The sequence below is a fragment of the Brachyhypopomus gauderio genome, unplaced genomic scaffold (assembly GCF_052324685.1).
Source record: "Brachyhypopomus gauderio isolate BG-103 unplaced genomic scaffold, BGAUD_0.2 sc132, whole genome shotgun sequence".
Taxonomy (NCBI): domain Eukaryota; kingdom Metazoa; phylum Chordata; class Actinopteri; order Gymnotiformes; family Hypopomidae; genus Brachyhypopomus; species Brachyhypopomus gauderio.
Window position 1 is genome coordinate 478,522 of NW_027506953.1, and position 13,886 is coordinate 492,407.

The window sequence follows — 13,886 nt, forward strand, 5'->3', positions numbered from 1 at the left end:
CTTCAGGAGAGATCACACCCCCCCCCCCCCCCCCCCCCCCCCCCACACACACACACACACACACACACACACACACACACACACACACACACTCCCCCAGACCCTGTCTCTTCACTCCTTCCCTCTGCCCTGTCCCCCCGCCACCACATACATACTCACTCCCCTAGATCCCGGCTCCCCCCTACACACACACACACACACACACACACTCCACACTCACATGCAGAGATGCAAGAATAGAGCTCCACCTGCACCTTCAGAACAGATGGGTGCAGTGAAGACAAGAGCCCTGTCTTTCTCTCTCTCTCTGCTCTTTTTTTCTTGTATCTGTCCTTCTTTCTGCCTTATTCTGTTTTCCTTTCACTAATCCTGCTATGTTGTGCCCTTGGGTCTGCCATGCTGAGCCTACTTTCTGCTTGCAGACTGCCACTGTCACTAGCCAATGGCTTAGCGAATACCCAGACAAACAGGAAAACAGAGGGAGCTCTGTCCAATAAGAAGCCACGTTGTAAACAAAGTTATGGGATGAGCGATTTCACTCTACCTACAAGCAGCATGAAGGTGTGTTAGAGAGTTAAAAGTAGTTTCATTTTGTATGGATTTTTGGTGGAGTAATAATCAACTGTATACTGTATACAGTTTTACGGTATAACACGATTTCTCCTGTATGCAGTTTTATGGTATACACCCAATTTCTCATGTATACAGTTTTACAATATACACTCAATTTCTCATTTACAGTATACAATTGATTTCTCCTCTACACTCGATTTCACATGTATGCAGTTCAACTTTTTAATTGTCTAATAGACACAGAGATTTGCCAGAATTATTAATTACAATAAATGATTACAAGGATGCCTGCAAATTTGGAAAACAGTAGTTAATGTCATGAAGCTGTCATGCAGCATATCTTGTGACACCTCTGGTGTTTCTTGATGACACTAGAAGTGGCTCAGGACGTGTGAGTAAGTGGTTTTGGGTTACACACTGAAGATCAGAGAACTGCTGATTACAGTCTTCTTCGACCACTACAGGACTTTAATATCCTATCAGATGGACCAGTACTAATTCTTTAAGGAGGGTGGTTGTTTATGTCTGATGCTTATCATGTTTATCTAGTAAAATACAAACATCAAATAGCTAAGGTTGCTTAGTGCTATAACATACAGCCAGGAAGGGCAATTAAATAATATGTAACAGCACATTATAGAACATTGTATATATTAAACAATGACATCATCATAGAACATTGTATATATTAAATAATGACTTCATCATAGAATATTGCATATATTAAATAATGACATCATCATAGAACATTGTATATATTAAACAATGACATCATCATAGAACATTGTATATATTAAATAATGACTTCATCATAGAATATTGCATATATTAAATAATGACGTCATCATAGAACATTGTATATATTAAACAATGACCTCATCATAGAACATTGTATACAGTATTTGAAATAATTACATCATCATAGAACATTGTATATATTTAATTATTTCCTCATAAAACATTGTATATATTAAATAATCACTTCATCATAGAACATTGTATATATTAAACAATGACATCATCATGTAACATTGTATATATTAAATGACCATCATAGACCATTGCATATATTAAATAATCACTTCATCATAGATGTCACGGTACGGCGGCCCCCTACTGGTCGCCCCCGTCTACAGCAGCAGCTTGTCCTGTGGGTGTGGCGTCGTCCCTCAGGTGGGCGGAGCCCGCGATCCGTCTCACCTGAGGGTCGTTTGTTCGTCTATATATGTCTTGTCTTTGTACCAGTTGACTGCTGGTTATTATATCCTTAATTCGGATCAGTTCACGGGTTTTGGTTTGCGCACTTTACATATTAAACCATCCTATTTCCCTGAGACTTGGCGTGATCGCTTCCATTTATTTTCGCTCACCCTACCCGTCACAATAGAACATTGTATATATTAAATAATGATGTCATCATAGAACATTGTTTATATTAAACAATGACATCATCATATATTGTATATATTAAATAATGACCATCATAGTACATTGTATATATTAAATAATGACCATCATAGTACATTGTATATATTAAATATTGACATCATAGGACATTGTATATATTAAATGACTACATCATAGAACATTCTATATATTAAATAATCACTTCATTATAGAACATTGTATATATTAAACAATGACCTCATCATAGACCATTGTATATATTAAATAATCACTTCATCATAGGACATTGTATATATTAAACAATTACATCATCATAGAACATTGCACAAATTAAATAATCACTTCATCATTGAACATTGTATTTATTAACAATGACATCATCATAGAACATTGTACATATTAAACAATGACTTCATCATAGAACATTATATATATATTAAATAATGACCATCATAGAACATTGTATATATTAAATAATGACTTCATCATAGAACATTGTATATATTAAATATTTGTCATAATAGAGCATTGTATATAGTCAATAATGATGTTATCATAAAACTTTGTAACAATACAATATTTAATGGCTGGCTAATCTGAGTTTGTAACCTGTGTTACGGTTCTATGTTGCTAGACATAGAAGTCAAAAGTAGTTCCCATAGAAACCCTTTTTGGGACAGATGAAGACCATAATGTTAATGTTTAGGTGAATATGTAGAGTACTGAAAAATATCCCTGTCCTCCTTTGAAATATACCCCTGTCCTCCTTTGAAATATTCAACTGTCCTCCTTTGAAATATACCTATGTCTTCCTTTGAAATATACCACTGTCCTCCTTTGAAATATACCCATGTCCTCCTTTGAAATATACCCATGTCTTCCTTTGAAATATACTCATGTCCTCCTTTGAAATATACCACTGTCCTCCTTTGAAATATATCCCTGTCCTCCTTTGAAATATACCCCTGTCCTCCTTTGAAATATACCACTGTCCTCCTTTGAAATATATCTGTCCTCCTTTGAAATATACCCCTGTCATCCTTTGAAATATACCACTGTCCTCCTTTGAAATATACCACTATCCTCCTTTGAAATATACCCCGTCCTCCTGTGAAATATACCCATGTCCTCCTTTGAAATATACCCATGTCCTCCTTTGAAATATACCCCGTCCTCCTTTGAAATATACCCATGTCCTCCATTGAAATACCCCTGTCCTCCTTTGAAATATTCAACTGTCCTCCTTTGAAATATACCCATCCTCCTTTGAAATATACTCCTGTCCTCCTTCAAAATATACCACTGTCCTCCTTTGTAATATATCCCTGTCCTCCTTTGAAATATACCCATGTCCTCCTTTGAAATATACCACTGTCCTCCTTTGAAATATACCCCTGTCATCCTTTGAAATATACCCATGTCCTCCTTTGAAATTTACCCATGTCCTCCATTGAAATATATCCTTGTCCTCCTTTGAAATATACCACTGTTGTCACGTTGAGGACCCCGGCCCCTCCCTTTTGGGCGTGTGTATACGTAGTCCACGTGCTTTGTCTGCGTCTGTGGAACTCCGGTGGTGAGGGCTATGTCGCGTGATAATCTGTCTCACCTGTGAATCGTCTCGTAATCACGTGGGGCTAATGTGGTCTGTCTATTTAATGTGCGCTCGCGCAGTGTCCTGTGCTCGTCGTTGTCTAAGTTTACACGTTGCTGTGTGTGTGAGAGTTGTATGTTGCTCGTGCGCTATTGCGCAATCTTTGTAAATAAACAAAGTGACGTCAGTCCAAAGAGGACTCTGTGTGTCGTCCTTCGCCGACCCACGAACGTCACAGAACGACGAGCCGACCAGAGACACCAGGACCATGCCGGGCTACGCAACCCGGCCGAAGAAGGCAACTTGCCCGAGTAAGCGGCGTCACCTCGCTTCGTCCTCCCCCCCCCCATGCCGCGACTCTACGCCAACTCTGGCGCGGCTGAAGCAGGACCCCGAGTGCGCCTACATACTTTGCGCGGCTCGGGAGACCTCCATACCAGAGTTGGTGGAGGAGTACCGCAAGACAGCGGCGCGGGTGTGGCAAGAGAGACACTCCGCGCCTCCACGGGAGCTCTCGCCCATACGGGTTAATGTCCCCGAGCTATACGGGACAGGGACGACACCAAAGGGCGAGCTCGAGGGGGACTCCTCCCCGCGCCACAAGATCGGACCCACGCAGGAGCAGCTGGAGACAGACCCAGTCTGTGCGTCCCTGCTGCGACAGGCGCGGGTGCACCACGACCCCGAGGCGGCGGAGAAGCTCCGCCAGGAGGCGGTGCGGCTTTGGAGGGAGTACAACCCCTCTACATCCAGGGAGCCCTCACCCCTGCGGGTAGGCTCCTTCGCGCTCTGCGGGGTGGAAAGGACCCCCGAGAGTGAGTTTGGGGAGGGGGATTCCTCAGGCGAGGAGGAGGAGCAAGAGGACGAGGAGGAAGCTTACCCTCCGTCGTTATACGACGCCTCCACGGTGGACTACGGGGAAGAGGAGGAGGAGGAGGAGTCCGAGGAAGAGGACTACCTCCCTCCGCCCGTAGGTGCCTCTACCACCGTGGAGGAAGGCGAGGAGCAAGAGTATGGCGAGGAGGAGTACCCCCCGTCGGAGTGCTCTGCTTACCCCGAGGAGGACGGTGGGGAGGAAGAGGAAAACGGGGATTACCCTCCGTCCGAGGGCTCCTTTACCGAGGAGGAGAGCCCTCCCCCCTCGGAACTGTCAGTCGAGACGGTGAAGAGGAGGAGGAGTCCAGAGGCGGGCTCATCCCCCGAGCGCTCCCCAGCCAGCGACATGGACTGTTCCCGGGGTGGCAGCTCGGGGCAGCCCATGAGCTGGAGCCGTGGCAGTGAGGAGGAGATGGAAGCGGAGGAAGCCACTCCCACTGCCAGGTCCGGAGGGAGATCCCTGGGCGAGGAGGGATTCCCGTACGGCCCACCGAGGGGTGGGGCCAACCGCGCTGCACCTGGCGCGTCGGCCAACCGCGCTGCACCTGGCGCGTCGGCCAACCGCGCTGCACCTGGCGCGTCGGCCAACCGCGCTGCACCTGGCGCGTCGGCCAACCGCGCTGCACCTGGCGCGTTCGCCAGCCGCGCTGCGCCCGGTGGAGGGTTTGCAGCAAGGGCAGGAGGAGCACCGCCCATCGCAGCGCCTGCAGCACCAGTGGCTCCCGATCTCACTCCCCTCATCGCTCTCCTTCTGGCGCGCAGCCTGGCGCCTGTTTCGTGTGTGTGTGTGCCTGTGTTCGTAAGTCTACCTGTATGTGTACCAAACCCCCTCTTCCCGTTTGTGTCTATGTGTGTAAGCGTGCCTGTTTGTGTGTTTGTGACCGTGCCGTTGTCTAACGTCTTTTCCCCTGTGTTCCCAGGGAGGGTGTTCTAGGCGGTCCGTGGTGGACGCTTCACCGAGGGCAGTCACCTCCCAGACGCAGGACTGAGCGCGTCGGATCCGCCCATCGTCGTGGGTTCGGGGCACTCGGTCCTGTTGGCACCCCGGGACGGGTAGTGCCCTTGGAGGGGGCGTCTGTCACGTTGAGGACCCCGGCCCCTCCCTTTTGGGCGTGTGTACACGTTGTCCACGTGCTTTGTCTGCGTCTGTGGAACTCCGGTGGTGAGGGCTATGTCGCGTGATAATCTGTCTCACCTGTGAATCGTCTCGTAATCACGTGGGGCTAATGTGGTCTGTCTATTTAATGTGCGCTCGCGCAGTGTCCTGTGCTCGTCGTTGTCTAAGTTTACACGTTGCTGTGTGTGTGAGAGTTGTATGTTGCTCGTGCGCTATTGCGCAATCTTTGTAAATAAACAAAGTGACGTCAGTCCAAAGAGGATTCTGTGTCTCGTCCTTCGCTGACCCACGAACGTCACAACTGTCCTCCTTTGAAATATAGCACTGTCCTCCTTTGAAATATACCCCTGTCCTCCTTTGAAATATATCCCTGTCCTCCTTTGAAATATACCCCTGTCAGCCTTTGAAATACACCACTGTCCTCTTTTGAAATATACCCATGTCCTCCTTTGAAATATACCCCTGTCAGCCTTTGAAATACACCACTGTCCTCCTTTGAAATATACCCATGTCCTCCTTTGAAATATACTCCTGTCCTCCTTCGAAATATACCCATGTCCTCCTTTGAAATATACCCCTGTCATCCTTTGAAATACACCACTGTCCTCCTTTGAAATATACTCCTGTCCTCCTTTGTAATATACCATTGTACTCCTTTGTGACTTATAATTCAATCTGTTTCCCTCACTGTCGGTACACTGAAACGGATGAGAACATTTAAAAAAAAACTTCAAGGAAGCAGGGTGAGCACATCCGCCTGCAACTCCAGCACATTCACGTTACTCAGGAACATTTTCCTCTGTGTTATGTTAACGTTTTTAAATTAGGTTATTAATTAGGTTATTATTTAAGTTAGATGATAAATTACATGTATTAGCCAGTAAAGTCAAACAGTTCGTGTCTATATGTGGCCTTTAAGTCGAATGTAATTCAAAAGTAATCAATGGTAATTAAAATAAATTAATTTTGTATGATTCTTTTAATTATACTATAAGTTTTAGAATAGTTAGAATACTTAGTGACCTTTCCAAGTATGCAACAGTTGCATAGTGTTTTTTCTGTTTTTCTTTTAAAAATAAATTCAGAGTATTCATCATATTCTAGTAACATATTAATGCATATAAACATTCATTTAGAATAAAGTGAGAAATATTCAGACACAATCCATTTGTTTGCTATGAAATGAGTCCCTCACAGTTTTGTTTAAATACTGTTCATGTCACACAATTCCATAATCATTGGCTCTCACTGTTCTTTTATTATTGCAAAGCCATGAAAATAATGTCCAAAGAGCAGTGAATATCTCTAGACAGCGCATAGTATTTGCATGTTTTAATGCATTAGCATTTTCTTATGTAATGTTGCAATTATAGGCATCCTACAGTAGGTACAATAACCACGAGGTGCTGAATGTTCTAGTGATGTGGAAGGGAGAAGTGCTACTGCCGAAGGGGTCCCTGCTTCTCCACTGGAAGATCAGTGCGCTGATTACAGTAGCTGTCGTCTGCCAAAGACCCCTCCAATCCCCCCACACCACCCCCAGTGTCCCCTGCCTCTCCCTGAGAGGTGGGGGCGTACCGAGACTGGCTGTTTGGTCTCATCTATAATGCATTCCCAGCCCCGGGACATGATGCGTGACAAACGACCTATTTCTGGCCAGACCCCCACCAGGGCCGAACCTCGGGCTGCATGTGAAGGAAGTGTTCCTGAGTGATGATGATGACAGAGACTGGGAAGATTACAATGATGATTTGAACATCTTCATACAAGCATGGTTCAAATGTGTGTGAATATTTTGTGTGTGTGTGTGTGTGTGTGGCATTGCTGGCAGTCAGTGGCGCAAAAAGGGGGCATGCAGCGTATGCAACGCATAGGGGCGCTGCACTAGAGGGGGTGCCAAATCGATGAGATATAATACTTTACAAATAAAAATTTGTGTCCATCTTACGTTCGACACCCCCCCCCCCCCCCCCCGTCAACAACTTTCGTTCGGGGGGCGCCGATAGTATGTTTGCATACACCTCAGAAAGTAAGTAATTGCACCCCTGCTGGCAGTTCTTTGGTGAACATGCACATGCACTGCAATTTAAAAGCCACGTTGAAATGCTGCTTCACATGTAGACAGCACTGAGAACATGTGCTCCCCTGAACGTGAGTCTGGGCTGAGCAGACCATGCTGAGATGGGGCCTGGTCAGATGTGTTTGGCCTGGTCATATCAGTGAGATTGGTTTGGCTTGACCATTTGTTGACTTCCAGGTTAGTAGTGTAGGCACATGGAGGTGAGAGAATCAATGTTCTCTAGTGAGTCTGCTTTGACCCTAATCCCAACCCCAACCCTAATCCCAACCCCAGACCTAACTCTAACCTTAACTCCAACCCTAACCCTAACCCCAGATCTAACTCTAACCTTAACCCTAACCTTAATCCTAAACTTCACCCTAATCCCAACCCCAACCCTAACCCTAACCCTTGATCTTAACTGCTAATTGTCTGGATCGTCACCTGTTTCTCTAGCTTTCTCTCTACATCTCTCTCTGTCTGTCACTCTTTCTTTTCCTCCCTCATTTTCTCTCCTTCTCATTCTCTCTCTCACACTATCCCTCTCACCTTCTCCCCTCCCCCATCATCCTCTCTCTGTCACACTCTTCCTCTCCATTTCTCTCTTCCTCTCAGTTCCTGTCCTGTAGGCCTGTCCCTGTCCATGCGGCCCTGTCTGATTTTTTACATAATTGTCTTGCGTAAGCAGCCTGCAGAGCTTGGATGATATTAGTAGTGATGAATTATTCATGAGGAAAGCTCTTGTTAAGCGTTAATAAGACTAATGCTGTCAGTCTGTCTTAACCCCCCCCTTAACACCCCAACCACATCTACCACATCCCAACCTCACCTACCCACATCTACCACACCCCAACCTCACCTATCCACACCTACCCACACCCCAACCTTACCTACCCACACCTCAACCTCACCTACCCACACCTCAACCTCACCTACCTACACCCCAACCACACCTACCCACACCCCAACCTCACCTACCCACACCCCAACCACACCCATCAACCCTTTACTGTCTCCACACTGTACCAGGCATGCATTTACACGATTGGGCATCTTGTGTGTTTATGAGACCCCAAACAGTGGTGAAAGGTGTGTGTGTGTGTGTGTGTGTGTGTGTGTGTGTGTGTGTGTGTGTGTGTGTGTGTGTGTGTGTGTGTGTGTGCTTGAGGGAGCTACAATGGACTCAGGCGTTGTTCACTCTTAGCCTCCCCCATTTCTCTCTCTCGCTCCCTCTCTCTCTCTCTATCTCTCTCACTCTCCCTCTCTTTTTCTCTCCCCCCCCCTCTCTCTCTCTCTGCCTCTCGCTCCTCTTTAGCGTGAATAAACAAGCCTAATTGTGGACACTCATTAAAGTCTCTGTCTGCCAGGGGTGTGGTGGGGGGGGGGGGGGGGGCCTTCTGAAGCCAGCCCAGAGGTAAGAGGGCATCTGAAGCACCTATTCAGTGCGGCGATTCACAGGTTCAAGCATGGCAGTTGCTTGAAGCCCTGGCTGTCATTTTGGCTGATTATTTGTGATGTTCAGGGCCTCCATAAGAGCAGATTAGCAGCCCCGCCTCTTTTGTTCCTGCGGCCATTAAGCCATAAGAGGCCCGACGGCTGTCTAATGGCACTTTCAACCGCCATGTTGGCCACGCACCTCTCCTCTGTCTTTCTCTGTCCTTTACCAGTCTATATGAACAAGCATTTGATGTGAACAGACTCATAATGAGTTGCATGAAAACATTTTGTAAAGCCACACAGTGCAGTATACTGGGTGAACTGGACAGACTGCTGGGACTACTGGGACTACTGGGACTGCAGGGACCTGCTCTCTGTTCCTCTCGATGCAGCCTTGACCCAAAAGACACATTTATAACCAGGCACCTTTCTTTCTCTTAAATACTAATTATGTGTTGTGCTATACTGACATCACCCAAGATAGTATTTACAGTATCAACTATTTCATTTGAAAGTGCTGTATTTGTGGAGACTGATACAGAACTTGGCATGCTTCATTATTTAATGGAGCTTGTGGGGCTTAATGTGATCAGCTGTTCCATGGCGTCATCTGGAGGGTCTGAACCAGAGCTCTGTAACGATAGTCATTTGTCACATGGTATGCACTCATTTCAGAGGCTTGGTCAAGTACGTGCATTAGCATTTACGTGATAAAAGATACTTGTCACTTAGATTCGTGAAAACCATTCACAATGAACATGTTTGGCCAATGATAGTCAACTTCAAAATACATCAAACATCTGGTGCTTTTATTGTTTTGTTTGATCAAACAATATTAAAGCTTTTTTTTTTTACCCCAGTGATGATGGTAGCCACGGTGACGATGGTAGTGACAGATGGATGATGAAATGGTTCCTGCTTCTAGTTTCATGTGTCAGCGTTTGTATGGTGTCATCATGTATGAGAGTTTGGTAGCTATATTGTAGCGTGGGGTGTGTTATCTGAACATATTGTAGAGCAGCATGTGTTATCTGACTGTATAGTAGTGTGGGGTGTGTTATCTGTATAGTTGTGTGGGGTGTGTTATCTGTATAGTAGTGTGGGGTGTGTTATCTGTATAGTTGTGTGGGGTGTGTTATCTGTATAGTAGTGTGGGGTGTGTTATCTGTATAGTTGTGTGGGGTGTGTTATCTGTATAGTAGTGTGGGGTGTGTTATCTGTATAGTTGTGTGGGGTGTGTTATCTGTATAGTCGTGTGGGGTGAGTTATCTGTACAGTAGTGTGGGGTGAGTTATCTGTATAGTAGTGTGGGGAGTGTTATCTGGACAGTAGTGTGGGGTGTGTTATCTGTATAATAGTGTGGGGTGTGTTATCTGTATAGTAGTGTGGGGTGTGTTATCTGTATAGTAGTGTTGGGTGAGATATCTGTATAGTCGTGTGGGGTGAGTTATCTGTACAGTAGTGTGGGGTGAGTTATCTGTATAGTAGTGTGGGGAGTGTTATCTGTATAATAGTGTGGGGTGAGTTATCTGTGTAGTTGTGTAGGGTGAGTTATCTGTACAATAGTGTGGGGTGAGTTATCTGTGTAGTCGTGTGGGGTGAGTTATCTGTACAGTAGTGTGGGGTGAGTTATCTGTGTAGTCGTGTGGGGTGAGTTATCTGTACAGTAGTGTGGGGTGAGTTATCTGTACAGTAGTGTGGGGTGAGTTATCTGTGTAGTCGTGTGGGGTGAGTTATCTGTACAGTAGTGTGGGGTGAGTTATCTGTATAGTAGTGTGGGGTGTGTAATCCTCTCCCCCCCCCCCCCCCCCCCCCACTCTGTCTCTGTCTTCTCCATGGCAGGACGCAGGTGTTACCTGCAGCTTCCTTGTTTGGCTCCAGAACCAGAACCACACCTCCTCATGACGGTGGTGGCTCAACTCCAGAACCAGCCCCTCCCCCACCATGGCTCCTGAGTTCAGCTCCAGAAATGTCCTACACCCCCCACTACTGCTCCGGCTGGGCTCCAGAACCAGATCCCCTTCCCCCTCCACTGCTCCTGGCTGGGCTCCAGAACCGGACCCACTCCACTGCTTGTTTTGGGCTGTTTCGTGAATAATGGATGTTTCTCAAATTCACCCTTGTGTGTGTTGCTTGGCATTCCTCTTGCTCTCTCTCTCTCTCTCTCTCTCTCTCTCTCTCTCTCTCTCTCTCTCTCTCTCTCTCTCTCTCTCTCTCTCTCTCTCTCTGTGTGTGTGTGTGTGTGTGTGTGTGTGTGTCTGTATTTCTGTATGTCTGTTTGTGTGTCTGTGTGTCTGTATGCCTGTATGTCTGTGTACATGTGTCTGAGTGTCTGAGTGTCTGTGTGTGTGTTTGTGTGTCTGTGTGTCTGTGTGTTTCTGTGTGTGTGTGTGTGTGTGTGTGTGTGTGTGTGTGTGTGTGTATGTGTGTGTGTGTGTGTGTGTGTGTGTGTGTGTGTGTGTGTGTGTGTGTGTGTGTGTGTGTGTGTGTGTGTGTGCTTTTGCGTATGTGTCTGTGTTTTTCTCTCTTCTTCTGCCTCTCCATGTTGTCTGTGGACTATTATTAGACCAGACAGGCAGGTGGGAGGAAGCAGCTCAACTAGACGCCTCTTGTCATCTTTTACTTATTGATTCTGTTCTGTTTTCCAGGCCTGGGTGTGTGTGTGTGTGTGTGTGTGTTTGTGTGTGTGTGTCTGTGTGTGTGTGTGTGTGTGTGTGTGTGTGTGTGTGTGTGTGTGTGTGTGTGTGTGTGTGTGTGTGTGTGTGCATTTGTGTGTGTGTGTGTATGAATGAGTTCATATCTAATTGTAAATCTAATGAAAGCATTCAGGCAGTACTGTATACACCACATGTCTGGGGGAGCGTGCACGTGTGTGTGCGTGTGTGTATGTGTGTGTGTGTGTGTGTGTGTGTGTGTGTGTGTGTGTGTGTGTGTGTGTGTGTGTGTGTGTGTGCGTGTGTGTGTGTGTGCATTTGTGTGAGTGTGTGTGTGTTTGTGTGTGGGTGTGTGTGTGTGTTTGTGTGTGTGTGTGTGTGTGTGTGTGTATGTATGTATGCACATGTGTGTGTTGGTGGGGGTCTAGAACTGGGTGTGAAATGTAATAATGAGTATGTGTGTTAGTATGTGTTAGTATGGACTTGTTCGTTTTGTTAACGTGAAGAGATCTGTGGTTACCATGCATGGAGCCCATCAGCCACGGAGCCTCATTAAACACACACGTGTGTGTATTGATCTCCCTCATACACAGGACAGTGTGGTGGTATAGTGGGGTGTGTGGTGGTATAGTGGGGTGTTTGATGGTGTAGTGGGGTGTGTGGTGGTGTAGTGGTGTATGGTGGTGTAGTGGTGTGTGGTGGTGTGTGATGGTGAGGTGTGGGGTGGGGTGGTGTAATGGTGTGTGGTGGTGTAGTGGGGTGTGTGATCGTGCAATGGTGTGTGGTAGTGTAGTGGGGTGTGTGGTGGTGTAGTGGTGTGTGGTGGTGTGTGATGGTGAGGTGTGGGGTGGGGTGGTGTAATGGTGTGTGGTAGTGTAGTGGGGTGTGTGGTGGTGTAGTGGTGTGTGCTGGTGTGTGATGGTGAGGTGTGGGGTGGGGTGGTGTAATGGTGTGTGGTGGTGTAGTGGGGTGTGTGGTCGTGCAATGGTGTGTGGTAGTGTAGTGGGGTGTGTGGTGGTGTAGTGGTGTGTGGTGGTGTGTGATGGTGAGGTGTGGGGTGGGGTGGTGTAATGGTGTGTGGTAGTGTAGTGGGGTGTGTGGTGGTGTAGTGGTGTGTGGTGGTGTGTGTGGCGGTGTCTGTTCTTTCTCTCGTCTTTCCTCAGACAAGATCCATCAGCTCCTGACTTTCAGCAGTCTTACTACCTGACTGCTAGATCCAATTCCTTCCACTCTGTTCCAAAAGATTTCAATCTCTGTCCATTTACTACAACCATCATCAACAACTCAGGACATCAACCTACTGAGTTCAAGACAGCCAGGATGCTACCAATCCTTAAGAAGGCAATACTTGACAGTGAGCAACTACAGACCGGTATCAGTCCTACAGATCGGTATCACTACTCTCTTTTCTATCAAAATCTCTGGAACAAGCAATTTATGATAAATTATCTCTTTTCCTCGCCCAGAACCAACTCCATGATCCCAATCAGTCTTGATTCAAATGGACACACTCAACAGAAAAGGTCCTCATGCAGTCACTGAGACGTTTTGTGCTGCCAAGGCTAATACGGTGCCATCAGTTTTCATTTTCTTGGATCTTTCTGCAGCCTTTGACACAGTTAACCACAACATCTTCCTCTCTGCTCTTTCTAGCCTCAGTGTGATTGACTCTGCTTGGAAATGGTTCCAGTCATATCAGGTAACATGGAGAAGATTTACACCGAATCCATGTAAATTCTCCACTGGAGTGCACCAAGGCTCAGTCCTAGGCCCTCTTCTCTTCTCTTCTCTTTTCTTCATATACTAATTTTCTTGTTGACATCATTTCTTCTCATCATTGCTATGCTGATGACACACCCAATTCTCTCCTTCCCATATTCTGACAGGTTTCTGGCCATATCTCCGCATGCTTGGCAGATATTGCTTCATGGATGACTGCTTACCAACTGAAGCTCAACCCTAGCAACACTGAGCTTCTGTACCTTCCAGGAACCCCAAACCCACATAATGACCTCTCACAGGATGCTTCCCTGGTGCGTGTGTAGTCTCTCGTCATCTCAAAGCTGGACTACTGCAACTTCCTACTTGCGGGTCTGCTTCATTGATTCAGAATGCAGCAGCTTGACTGGTCTTCAATCCAGACCCAAAGTTCACACATCACTCTACTGC